Consider the following 12,697-nt stretch of genomic DNA (forward strand, 5'->3'; position numbering starts at 1 on the left):
TTATGAATATACAGTTATGTCCTTTGGTCTCACCAACGCCCCTACCTTTTTCATGCATATGATGAACAAAGTATTCATGGACTTCCTCGATAAGTTCGTGGTAGTCTTCATCGATGACATACTTATTTATTCAAGGAGTGAAGAGGAGCACAAAGAACACCTCCGAGCAGTGTTGCAGCGACTCCGCGACCATCAGCTATACGCCAAATTCAGTAAATGTGAGTTTTGGCTCAAGCAAGTTGGATTTCTTGGGCATGTGCTATCTGCTGAAGGTATAGCCGTGGACCCGAGCAAGGTAAAGGATGTGCTCGATTGGTTGCCGCCCACAACCGTATCTCAGATCCGGAGTTTTCTTGGATTAGCCGGATATTACCGTCGTTTCATTGAAGGTTTTTCCAAGATTGCTAAACCCATGACGGAGCTGCTCAAAAAGGATAAGAAGTTTGAATGCACTGAGGACTATGAGAAAAGTTTCAGTGAGCTAAAGATACGGCTGACGACCGCACCTGTATTGACTCTTCCACATATCTACTGCAGTTTTGATGTGTACTGCGACGCCTCCAGACAAGGACTTGGATGCGTACTTATGCAAGACGACAAGGTAGTGGCCTATGCCTCACGACAGCTACGACCCCACAAAGGAAATTATCCTACTCACGATTTGGAATTGGCCGCGGTGGTTCACGCTCTAAAAATTTGGAGACACTATCTCATCGGGAAGAGGTGCCAAATTTTTACCGATCACAAAAGTCTCAAGTATATATTTACTCAGCCAGATTTAAATCTCCGTTAACGAAGATGGCTTGAGTTGTTCAAGGATTATGACTTTGGAATAAATTACCACCCGGGTAAGGCCAGCGTGGTTGCCGATGTACTCAGTCGAAAGCCTGTCAGCCTAAATGTCATATTGGAATCCTTGCCTCCTGAACTCCAAGAGGAGATTGCTCAGCTCAACCTGGTCATAGTGGATGCCGGCCTTGCTAATATTTTGGAAGTTACCCCCACACTTGAGGAAGAGATCCGCAAGGCCTAGCCAAATCACACCGTCCTGCAGAAACGTGCCAAGAATATGGTAGCAGGACAGACTTCAGAATTCTCGAAGGATCGATTTGGTACCCTCCGATTCCGTGGAAGGATTTGTGTACCCAATCAAGCAGATTTAAAGCAGAAAATCCTGTCAGAAGCACACGAATCCTCGTATTCTATTCACCCAAGAATTTACCGCGCCTGAGGATCCCGTCGAGCAGGAGCGCTTCAAGCGCCGGCTTATAGCCACTGCAAAGAGCCTAAAGAAAAAACAGCAGCAGCTTCAAGCTGATCAAGATCTGCTCACTGATAGATGGACTGAGGTCCTGGCGGCCGAGGAACACGGACTCGAGCACCCAACCAAAAGTTACCCGAGGCGCAGGTTGTTACCTCAATTCGAGGACGAGGCACTAGAGCCTACACTACCAGTGCAGGATGCGGCTGACCGACCACCTCGTGGCCGAGACAAAGCGGCGTATCAGTCCGAACACCAGCCCGCGCCCCGTCACCGAATAAATAAAACACGAAGGCCCGGGGCTACACACATGACCTGCAAGGCGAATTGGAAAATAAAGTAGGACAGTCAAGATCCATCTACGGATCGCGGGGGCGCGCCCCAACACGTGATGATGACCGCCACGTCGGATATACTAAATACAAATCCGTCCAGGCCGAATACAGCAGACCAGATTCATCCGAACTGCGTCGCAATGTAGCCCGGCATAGAGGCACCGCACACCCCCTATGCTTCACTGACGAAGTAATGGAGCATGAATTCCCAGAAGGGTTTAAACCCGTAAACATCGAACCATATGATGGGACAACAGACCCCACGGTATGGATTGAAGATTTCCTTCTCCACATTCACATGGCCCGCGGTGATGATCTCCATGCCATCAAGTACCTCCCACTAAAACTCAAGGGACCAGCTCGGCACTGGGTGAATAGTGTGCCGGAAAACACCATTGGTAGTTGGGAGAACCTGGAAGACGCATTCCTTGACAACTTTCAGGGCACTTATGTGCGACCATCGGACGCTGATGACTTAAGTCATATAACCCAATAGCCCGGAGAGTCAGCCAGGAAATTCTGGACTCGGTTCTTAACTAAAAAGAACCAAATCGTCGATTGTCCGGACGTCGAAGCCCTAGCGGCCTTTAAGCATAACATCCGGGATGAGTGGCTCGCCCGACACCTCGGCCAAGAGAAGCCGAAGTCCATGGCAGCCCTCACGACACTCATGACCTGCTTCTGTGCGGGCGAGGACAGCTGGCTAGCTCGTAGCAACAGTGCCTCAAGCAAGCCTGGAACTTCTGCATCCAGAGATAACAACGGTAAGCCCCGACGCAACAAACACAAGTGTCGAAATAATGGCGACAACGCCGAAGACACGGCCGTCAATGCCGGATTCAGCGGCTCGAAGACCGGTCAAAGGAAGAAACAATTCAGAAGAAACAGTCCGGGCACGTCTAGTCTGGACCGTATACTCGACCGTCCATGTCAAATTCACGGCACCCCAGGAACACCAGCCAATCATACCACCAGAGAATGCTGGGTCTTCAAACAAGTCGGCAAGTCATGTGTCGAAAGTAAGGAGAAGAGGTCGAAAAGCGATGACGACGACGAGGAGCCCCGGCCACCGAACACAGGAGGGCAAAAGAAGTTTCCCCCGCAAATTAAAATGGTGAATATGATACATGCCACCCATATTCCCAAACGGGAGCGGAGGCGCACACTTAGGGACGTCTACGCAACGGAGCTAGTCGCCCCAAAATATAACCCATGGTCATTCGGCCCGATCACCTTTGACCGCAAGGATCGTCCGACCAATATCCGTCAGGGCGGCTCAGCCGCACTAGTCCTTGACCCAATAATTGGCGGATTCCACCTCACGTGAGTCCTTATGGACGGAGGTAGCAGTCTGAACCTGCTTTATCAGGATACAGTGTGCAAGATGGGTATCGATCCTTCAAAGATCAAACCCACTAAAACCACCTTTAAAGGTGTCATACCAGGCGTTGAGGCCCGCTATATTGGCTCCATCACTCTGGAAGTAGTCTTCGGACCACCGGATAATTACCGCAACAAAGAGTTAATCTTCGATATCGTCCCTTTTCGCAGCAGCTATCACACACTGCTCAGACGAACCGCGTTTGCTCGATTCAACTGTAGGGTAACACAGCAGAAAACAAAAAAATTCCGACCTACGCACCAGCCCAGGACCACTATGGAGACTGCATACATGGTTTGATCTTTTTCGTTACCGACTCGTAGCGTAGCGGGAAGTAGAGTCGATGACGATCGGCGCTGCAGATCCCCGCAGCTAGGATTTACAACCTCCCAACCGCGAGGATGTATACCCTCATCTGCTCCTCAGACAACCCTCCGGGAGGCGGTTGAATAGCCCCCCCGGACGGTGTCGCGGATAGCCCTTCAGGAGGACCTTCGAAACTCGAACGGTCACTCGGATAGCCCTTCGGGAGGACCTTCGAAACTCGGACGGTCACGCGTACAGCCCTTCGGGAGGCACTCACGAACTAAGACCGAAACTACGATCTCTCTACAGAGTTGCACACATACGGTGTCATCTATCCGGCAGGGCTTCGCCGTCCAGAACTAGTTCCTGCCGGAACCCAGACAGCCTTACGGCTCTACGAAACTCTTTTCGTGGGAGGGAGAGAAGAAGCCAGATAATGCATGGCATGTGTATGAGAGCAAGGGATGAGTGTGGAGGGCTGCCCCTCCACCTCTATTTATAGGAAATCCCAAGGGGGTAGGGTAGTTTCACAAAAAACCCAAAATGCACATGAATGAAGTCCTTCCAGAAGGACCTAGGAGTGAAACCAATGAACAAGAGGGTCCCCAAGGGGGGATACCCCATGTGGCCGGCCACACCCCCATCAGGGGCCCAAAAAATGGCTCCTATCCATCCATGTCATCCCCAAGATCTTTTGGAGCAAAGCCTCAAAAGGTGGCTTTCCATAAAGTAACCATAAAGCTGATTTTCACTATTCACGACGACATTTTTCACCGTCTGATCGAACTGAAAATATTTATGTGGGCTAAGAACATTTCCAGTACCCACTAAAATGATTTTCAACGCGTTCCGAAACAATTCCGGTTTTAGTGATTTTCATCTGCGAAACACATCTGAAGTGGCTCAGGCAGCTCCGGAACATTTCCGGTTTTTATCTCAGAAAATTCCAAAAAGCTTCCAGAATGATTCTGGCATCCTCCAAGAATTATCAGGCATGTGCCGAAACCAATTTGACTTAATGGTGTATCCCGAAACAACTTTTCGGTATCATCGAAACTTATCCGATGACCTCACTCTGCGGTACGATTCCGCTGTCCGAAACTTTTTCGGTGATTTTCTCTCAGACTCCTTGTCTAGTATTCAGCAGATAGATGACCCTTAAGCGTGTGACCCTATAAGTTCGGTGAAGTATAGACATGACCTAGAACCACTTCCGATCAATGATCAACATCGGAGCCGTGGATACCCATATTGACCCCTATACCCACACGAATGAATATTCGAGTGAACCTCAAGTTGCAGTGAGCTATTCCTGTGCTTCGCGATATCTTACAAAGACCCGAGGTGAGACATGTTGGCATTCCCATGGATCAACAACTTGTCCACTATGCTAGTTACCTCGTTACCGGTTTTGTTCTCTTTTCTTGTTTCGTGTTCCGGCATACCCGTGATCAAATCACAAAGTGTCTGGCCAGACGATGATGGACACCGTAACACCGAGAGGGCCCGAGTATATCTCTCCATCATCGGAGGAGCAAATCCCAATCTCGAGCTATCAAGTTAATTAACATACTTTCCCATGAACCCGTAAGCCGCCGTAATAGCCATCCAGTTACGGATGACGTTTAACAAACTCCAAAGTTCATGAAGCAAGCATGAAGAAACTCGATACTCTCATGGTCTAAGGAATTATGCAAACATTAACTATCTCTGTGTTATAAACCATTAACTTGTGACAAATGTATCTCATAGCATAACATCAATCCGGGTCGATTCAACACAAATGTTCTCTTAACATTGTGCCCTCAAAGTTGCTGGCATTGACATGCCCATGATCAGGAAAACAGAACCATCATGCAACACTTGAGCTAGTCTTAGAGGCCAGACTAAGAATACTTCTTACCGTTTATTATTCCACACGTGCATATGAGTCTTCCTCCGAGCCTCGTGTTATTGCAGACTCGAGAACCATAGCAGTTATAGCATGGAACATAAACATAATTATGAACTTGGAGATAAATAATATCATGTATTATTGCCTCTAGGGCATATCTCCTACATCAACGCGGTGCCACACTACGCTTATCTTAAGCTCAAGATGCCCGGTCCACACGGCGTCATAACAGTTAATGGCAAAGTTGAACGCTCCCTCCATACCGAAGAGCACACCGCCGCCTTAGCAGTAGAAGCGCAGATTGGCCTTTTTAATCGAACCTTCATTCGACAGCCAGGCTCCCGGACACCGTGAAAAGAGTTCAAACTACTCCGCGGCAGGACAGCCCAGCTCGTCAAGAGCTCAATTAACCACTTCGGCGATAGGCGGAGGCAAAGCTAGGTTAGGCCCCACAATGCGGCTTAACCGCTCCGTGGCACAGAAACATTTTTCGCATTTTCTTTGCAGGTCCACTTTTGTCTAGGCCATCACTGGCAACCTGGCGACCAGACCTACGAAGGGACGAACATACTAAGGAGGGAAACAGCTCGAACGCGTAAGGGAATCCTTAGATATTCCCCTTGATGATCATCCGATTATTCCCCGGATCCGCACATAGCCCCCCAATGGTCTCAGCCGGTTCCGAAGTCATATTTCTTTTTATCGCACTAGTTGTATTCGTATGCCTCGACGTATTATTCAATTACAACATGCAGCTTTATATGACTCTTACTTGCTGTTCTTTCTTATTGATATTTTTTGTCAACTGGCAGCCGTACACTACGGTACGCCTCAATATGCCAGGGGCCTGGTTGTACCCATAATACGGCAACAAAGTTCGAACACCCTCACGGTCGTTTGGCACCCCGAACTTATAGCATTATATGCACCGGCTCCGAATCATGTCTTGGGTCAATAGTTGGGTTGCCCGGCTCCTATGCTTGCTACCCTACATTCCGCTATATCGCCTAGGGTAGTAAAGGGAGAACTACTGTGATTGTGTGCCGGTTCTTCCGGACGAGCACCTCAGTAGAGAAAGTCGAAAACTAACTGTCATGATGCGGCGAGAGGTAGTCAGCTGTTCGAGAGGTTACAAAATCTTTAAGGATTTCTTCCACATTATGCGATAACTAATGTAGCATGCGACGGATCGGCTTTTTTCTTCCGATCAGGTGCTTATAGAGCCCCTAGTGCGGTCTTCCGAACACCAGGGGTTGTGCCTACCTTCCGAACTCCTATGGCTAAGTGAGGGTGATAAATTCTTATAGTCCAATTGCCTGGTTTGTTGTGCTGAATACCTCCTTCAAGGACTCAAAATTGGGGTAAAGAGTGTTCAGGTTTATCCCGAACACCCCCATACTTCTTATGCGGGGGCAGAAGCCGACGACTGGCCAACTCTCAGGATTAATATATAAAACGGCTGCACAGGAGGTAAAATTTTCCAAATAACAGGCATTATATTATATAAACGACATTGTTCAACATTACAAAGGATAACATGAATGTATTGGCAATATAATATCCTTGGCACATTGCTCCACTACAAGGCGGGATCCTTTCAGGACACTGTCATAATATAACTCGGGCTTGCGGTGCTCCTTCCCCGCAGGCGGTCCTTCAGTCATCAACTTTATGGCATCCATCTTAGCCCAGTGCACCTTGGCGTGGGCGAAGGCCATTCGCGCACCTTCCATACAGACCGACCGCTTGATGACTTCAAGTCGAGGGCAGGCACTTACAAGCCGCTTCACGAGCCCGAAGTAGCTGCTGGGAATCGCCTCGGAGGGCCATAGCCGGATAATTAAATCCTTCATGGCTAGTTCGGCCGCCCTATGCAGCTCGATCAGCTGTTTCAGTTGATCGGCAAAGGGCACTGGATGCTGTGGCGCCAGATATTGTGACCAGAATAGCTTCTCCGTAGAGCTCCTTTCTGTGGCTCGGTAGAATTGTGCGGCATCAGATACGCTACGCGGCAGTTCCGCAAACACCCCTGGAGAAATCCGAATTCGGATTAGTAACATGATTTTCTTCCTTCAAATATTTGCTTTGCATAGAAAAAGCCTTACCCGCCGCGATCTTTCTGGCCTCCTGGATTTCCTGAAGGGCGCCTTCGTCTTCACCCCGGGCATCGTGTGCGGCTTGACAAGCCTTGGTGAGTTCGGATTCTTTCTCTATTAAACTCTGCTCCAAGGTCTCGCACTTCTTCACGGCCTCTTGGAGCTCTTGTTGAACTTCAATGACCCTGGCCTCATGCTTTTCACGAAGGGCCTGCTCTTTGGCCGCCTTCTTCTCGGCCTCGGCCACGGCCTTCCTAAGAGACTCAACTTCGGCCGTCGCTCCTAGAGCACATCATGAATTTTTTTCGTCATACTCAATTATTCATTCGTACTGAATGCAAACAAGGTTTTTTGCATACCTTGGTTATCCTTCAACTTCTTCTTCACTTGGCCGAGCTCTTCTTCGGCCCACTCCAGACTCTGCTTTAGTCCAGCGACTTCCGCAGTATGAGAGGTGGCAGGCACTACAGACGCCTGCTTAGAAAAACAAAATAGGGAGAGGTACTAGAAGGTAAGTCTCCTACGAACATATATTTGATCCTCTGTCCGGCTTTTCCTTCCGAACACCGAACAGTGTATTAGGGGATACTATCTATACTATGACACTCTTTAAAACCTCACAACATACCTCAAAGCCCGTTATAAGGCTGATGCAGGCTTCAGTCAGCTCGCTTTCGGCAGACTGAATCTTCTCAATCACCGCACCCATAAGGGCACGGTGTTCTTCAACGATGGAAGCGTTCTTCAGCGCTGCTGATAAGGTATCCGGTACCTCTGGTTGGGCAGAGGTTACCGGTGGAACAGGCGCCCCCTTCTGTCGAGGGAGGTTGCCCGCCTGATTCCGGAGCCGTGTTGGTCTCCGGAACTGTGTCCGGCTGGGGGCCGAATTCAAGATAGCCCCCGCCGTCGGTGTCCAAGGGGGCCTTTTCCCCCGTGTGTCCGACCGCCGAGGTTTGACCCTCTGGCGCCGCCTTGATGGTCTCCCCAGCCCCTCCTCGGCCTGGGTCCCTTTGGGACGATACCCCGGTGTCGTCCACTTGTTTTGAGGAGGAGGCCGTCGGGGAAGTCCCGCTGTCCATAGCGTCCGAACCCAGTGAATCCTCCAATGAGGATTGCTCGGTGCGGGACCTGGCCGAACTGCAAAAAAGGCATGACTCAATGCGTTAAACGCTATACGATAGTGAGTATGGATATACAAACGTGTCCAGGTTTTATATACTCACGATTTAACCAGGGGCTGGACCCTGGGATCGCACTCTGGGCTGTTGTCGGTGGCGGTGGCAGATTCATCGGAAAGCGGTTTTTTCCCTTCTTAGGCGATTCAGCCTCCAAGTGTGTGGAAGCCGTCCTTTTCTTTCTCCCCCTCGTTGGGGGGGATCGGCTTTCCTCCTCTTCCTCGTCCTCTTTGGAGGAAGAGCGGGCCTCGGAGTCTTCGGATACTATGTCCGAAGTACCCTGGCGATGAAGGCCGCCCTAGTCTATTTGGCCTCTTTCTTGGCTTTCTTCTTCGGCGCCTTGTAAGGCGCCAGGACCAACATCTTCGTCAGAAGTGGGCCGACTTGTTCTTCTGGTAGCGGGGCCAGGCAGTAGATCCGCCCTGCCTTCTTCGTCCAGCCCTAGGAGAGTTGTTGGAAAATACATTAAGCGTTTCCCTTGGATTATGCAGATAAAGCATATGACTTGCCAACATACGAAGACTTACCGAACTCGCGGGTCAGGACAATTGGTACCCGCGGTCCTCGGCTAAATCCGGCCATGATTTGCTGGACTTAAAGAGCACCTTCCAGATGTCTTCGTGCGATGAGTCGAAGAACCCTAGTAGGGTCTGGTGCTTGGCCGGGTCGAATTCCCATAAATTGCAAGCCCTGCGTTAACAAGGGAGAGTCCGGTGAACTAACATCACCTGGACTACGTCAACAAGTTTGATGTTCTTGTCTTCCATACCCTTCATACGCGCCTGGAGCACCGCCAACTCGTCTGGCGAAGACCATTTCAGGCCCTTCTTGGTCCAGGACGTAAGCCGCAATGGAGCTCCGAATCGGAATTCGGGAGCAGCGGCCCATTTTGTGCCATGTGGCTCAGTGACATAGAACCACTATTGTTGCTACCCTTTGACGGAATCATTGAAGGTACCTGATGGCCATGTGACGTTGGGCATCTTGCTCACCATGGCTCCTCCACACTCAGCATGCTCGCCGTTCACCACCTTGGGCTTCACATTGAAAATCCTCAGCCATAATCCGAAGTGTGGAGAGATGCGGCGGAAGGCCTAGCACACGATGATGAATGTTGAGATGTTGAGGAAGGAATTGGGGGATAGATCATGAAAATCGATCCCATAGTAATACATAAGGCCACGAATGAATGGGTGGAGGGGAAACCTTAGCCCGCGGACAAAGTGAGGGAAGAATACAACCCTCTCGTGGGGTTCCGGAGTAGGGACAATCTGTCCCGCCGTCGGAAGGCGGTGGCCGATCTTCTTGGCCAGATACCCAGACTCTCGAAGTTTCTTAATATCCTTCTCCTGGACGGTAGAGGCCATCCACTTGCCTCCAGCTCTAGATCCGGACATTTTCAGAATGCCTTTGTGGGCGGAGAAGGCGAATGCTTGGGCGCTGGAGCTCGAGAGAAAGAGAGTAGGCGGAAGAAGAAGAAGGCGTGGGTGAAAAGGGGGGAATCCTTGTCTCTTTATAAAGGCAGCAGAAATCATGCGCCTCCCCACTTGGCCTAGAAACTCGCTTATTCCCCAAGCGCCGTGCTAATGGCGTAGTTGGGTTACCCACACCCGTATTGATGAGAATCCCGTGATAAGGGGACACGATCTCTGCTTCGACAAGACGTGCCAATAAAACCGCCTCGCAAGATGTGTAGTAGTAGGTTGAGAAAATGGTTCGAATAATGACCGGGCCGCAGCGTGATGTCACGCTATGGACAAGTTGTCAGCAGATTAGACTCGTGAAGTATTGTACTCTCTACGGTGGTATGTGGAATTTGTTTTGCAGAGCCGGACACGATTCTTGTGTTCAAGATCTACTTTGGAGTATTCGGAGAAGGAACCCGCCTTGCAATGCCGAAGACAATCTGTGCGCCAGACTCATCGTCATTGAAGCCTGGTTCAGGGGCTACTGAGGGAGTTCAGGATTAGGGGGTCCTTGGACAGCCGGACTATATGCTTATGCCGGACTTATGGACTATGAAGATACAAGATTGAAGACTTCGTCCCGTGTCCGGGTGGGACTCTCCTTTGCGTGGATGGCAAGCTTGGCAATTCGGATATGTAGATTCCCTTCTCTGTAACCGACTCTGTGTAACCCTAGCCCCCTCCGGTGTCTATATAAACCAGAGGGTTTAGTCTGTAGGACAACAACAATCAAAATTATAGGCTAGCTTCTAGGGTTTAGCCTCTAACATCTCGTGGTAGATCAACTCTTGTAATACTCATATCATCAAGATCAATCAAGCAGGAAATAGGGCATTACCTCCATAGAGAGGGCCTGAACCTGGGTAAACATCGTGTCCCCCGCCTCCTGTTTCCATTAGCCTTAGACACATAGTTCGGGACCCCCTACCCGAGATCCGCCGGTTTTGACACCGACAACCGGCGCGCCGACCAAGAGGGCCCCACTCGCTGCAGGCCCGGCTGAGCACGACTCCTCGCCGGATGCAACCGGCTTCAAACTACCCTGCCCGCCTTCATTGAATCCGCGCATGTGCCGGCAACACGTCCTTCCGCGAGCCGGCCGACATTTTAGAACACAAAAAATGACCAAAATATAATTAATTTACGCATGGTCTTGACTTGTTGTGCTCGCACTGGTAGCAGGAACTAGTAGAGGTTTTTCCTTATTTATAACTCTCCTCACATTTTTTTTGGCTTTGAAGTGAATCATGGTTGTGGACATTATGTATGAATGTGTAGATATCTGTGAACATGAGTTTGATGTGGAAGTTGAACTTGGAATGTCGGGCTTGCGCGTGAACTATATCATGTCCAATGCTTCGTCTGTTATTGTTTGGAAACTAACTGTTGTTATTACATGACCCAAAAAAAAATTGTGCCACATCAGTAGATGCACGGACATCACAACACGCATGCCGACTGGATAAACATTTGAACCTATCTATTATGAAGGAAATTTTGTATTGACAACAGTTTTAGATAGCAGGAGACGCCTAGCCTGCTCTGCCTCTGCTAGCTTATTTCTGGCTTCTTCCATCTCTTCTTTGTCTTGGGTGAAGAGATCATCTGATTTCTCTTTTCGCTTCTTCAGGAACTCGGCTACATTCTCAAGGGTTGTTGCACACTTTCTTTCAGCCTTTACTAGAGCCACGAGGACACGAACAGCTGACGACTCCACCTGGCTTGTGTGTAATCCAGCATCATCTGGGAATTTGCACCTTGTGTCTAATACAACATCATTAGGGAACTGGCACCTTGTGTGTAATCCAACCTCATTTTGGAAACATGATCTCGAGGTTGACCATACTTCCCTCCTCGCAGGAACTGCATCCTGGCATGAAGTTACTTCTTTTTTAGATCAATAATCAGAGCAACCCAGATCCATTTAGTAGAAGCCAGATAAACAGAACTTGGAGAAGTGAATTCAAAAGGAAAACAATAAAAAAAAAACACTACAAGGTGAGAACACCCACTTCCTACATCAAGCTAAAAACGAAAGCATTAGGACGATTAAGACTCTTTTTATTACACATCGAAGAACACGAGGCTTAAGAGAAACAGAAACTAAAACATATACACATCAAAGAACACGAGGCTAAACGAAAGTAATTGAAAGGGTGTTACTTACCAAAGCTCGTTTTACACGTTCGGCGCAGCTCCTCTTTAACTTACCACGCTCCTTGAAGATGTCCCCAATATCCCGTGTTTGGTCTTCATTGCTCCTCTGCATGTTCGCACTCGTGGTTTTAAAATCTCAACATGGCAAGAAAATATACTACTAGTAATACTCGCGCATCTTGTGGGCAACATTAAAGCACTCGTCTGCCATCTTAGAGCATCTCCAACAGAACCGCAACGCGCGGCGCTTTAAAAAAGCGTTTACAGTGCTGAGATCGAGAACTAGAGAGAATAGAGAGTAGAGGATAATTCTCAGCATAGATAGATAAAAAAATAGATAATTCAACTACTCCTCGTCGTCCGACTCCTCCTCGGTGATGTCCTCCTCCGACGTCTGACTGTAGGTGTGAAGATACCAATCGTTGTCGGATTCCCAGGGCGACGCTGCTCCTAGCCTCATGTTGAATTGAGCATCCGCTTTTCGCCTACGCTTGTCCTCGTGATAGGCGGCTCGCTCCGCCCTCCTCAGATCCCTCTCCGCCTTCCTTTGCGTGTCGAACTCGCGCTCGTTGATGATGTCCTGCGGGAAGTGTTGGTGCCACAGCGCCATGGCTTCCTCGTCCATC

The sequence above is a fragment of the Triticum aestivum genome, chromosome 6D (genome assembly GCF_018294505.1).
Source record: "Triticum aestivum cultivar Chinese Spring chromosome 6D, IWGSC CS RefSeq v2.1, whole genome shotgun sequence".
Lineage (NCBI taxonomy): Eukaryota > Viridiplantae > Streptophyta > Magnoliopsida > Poales > Poaceae > Triticum > Triticum aestivum.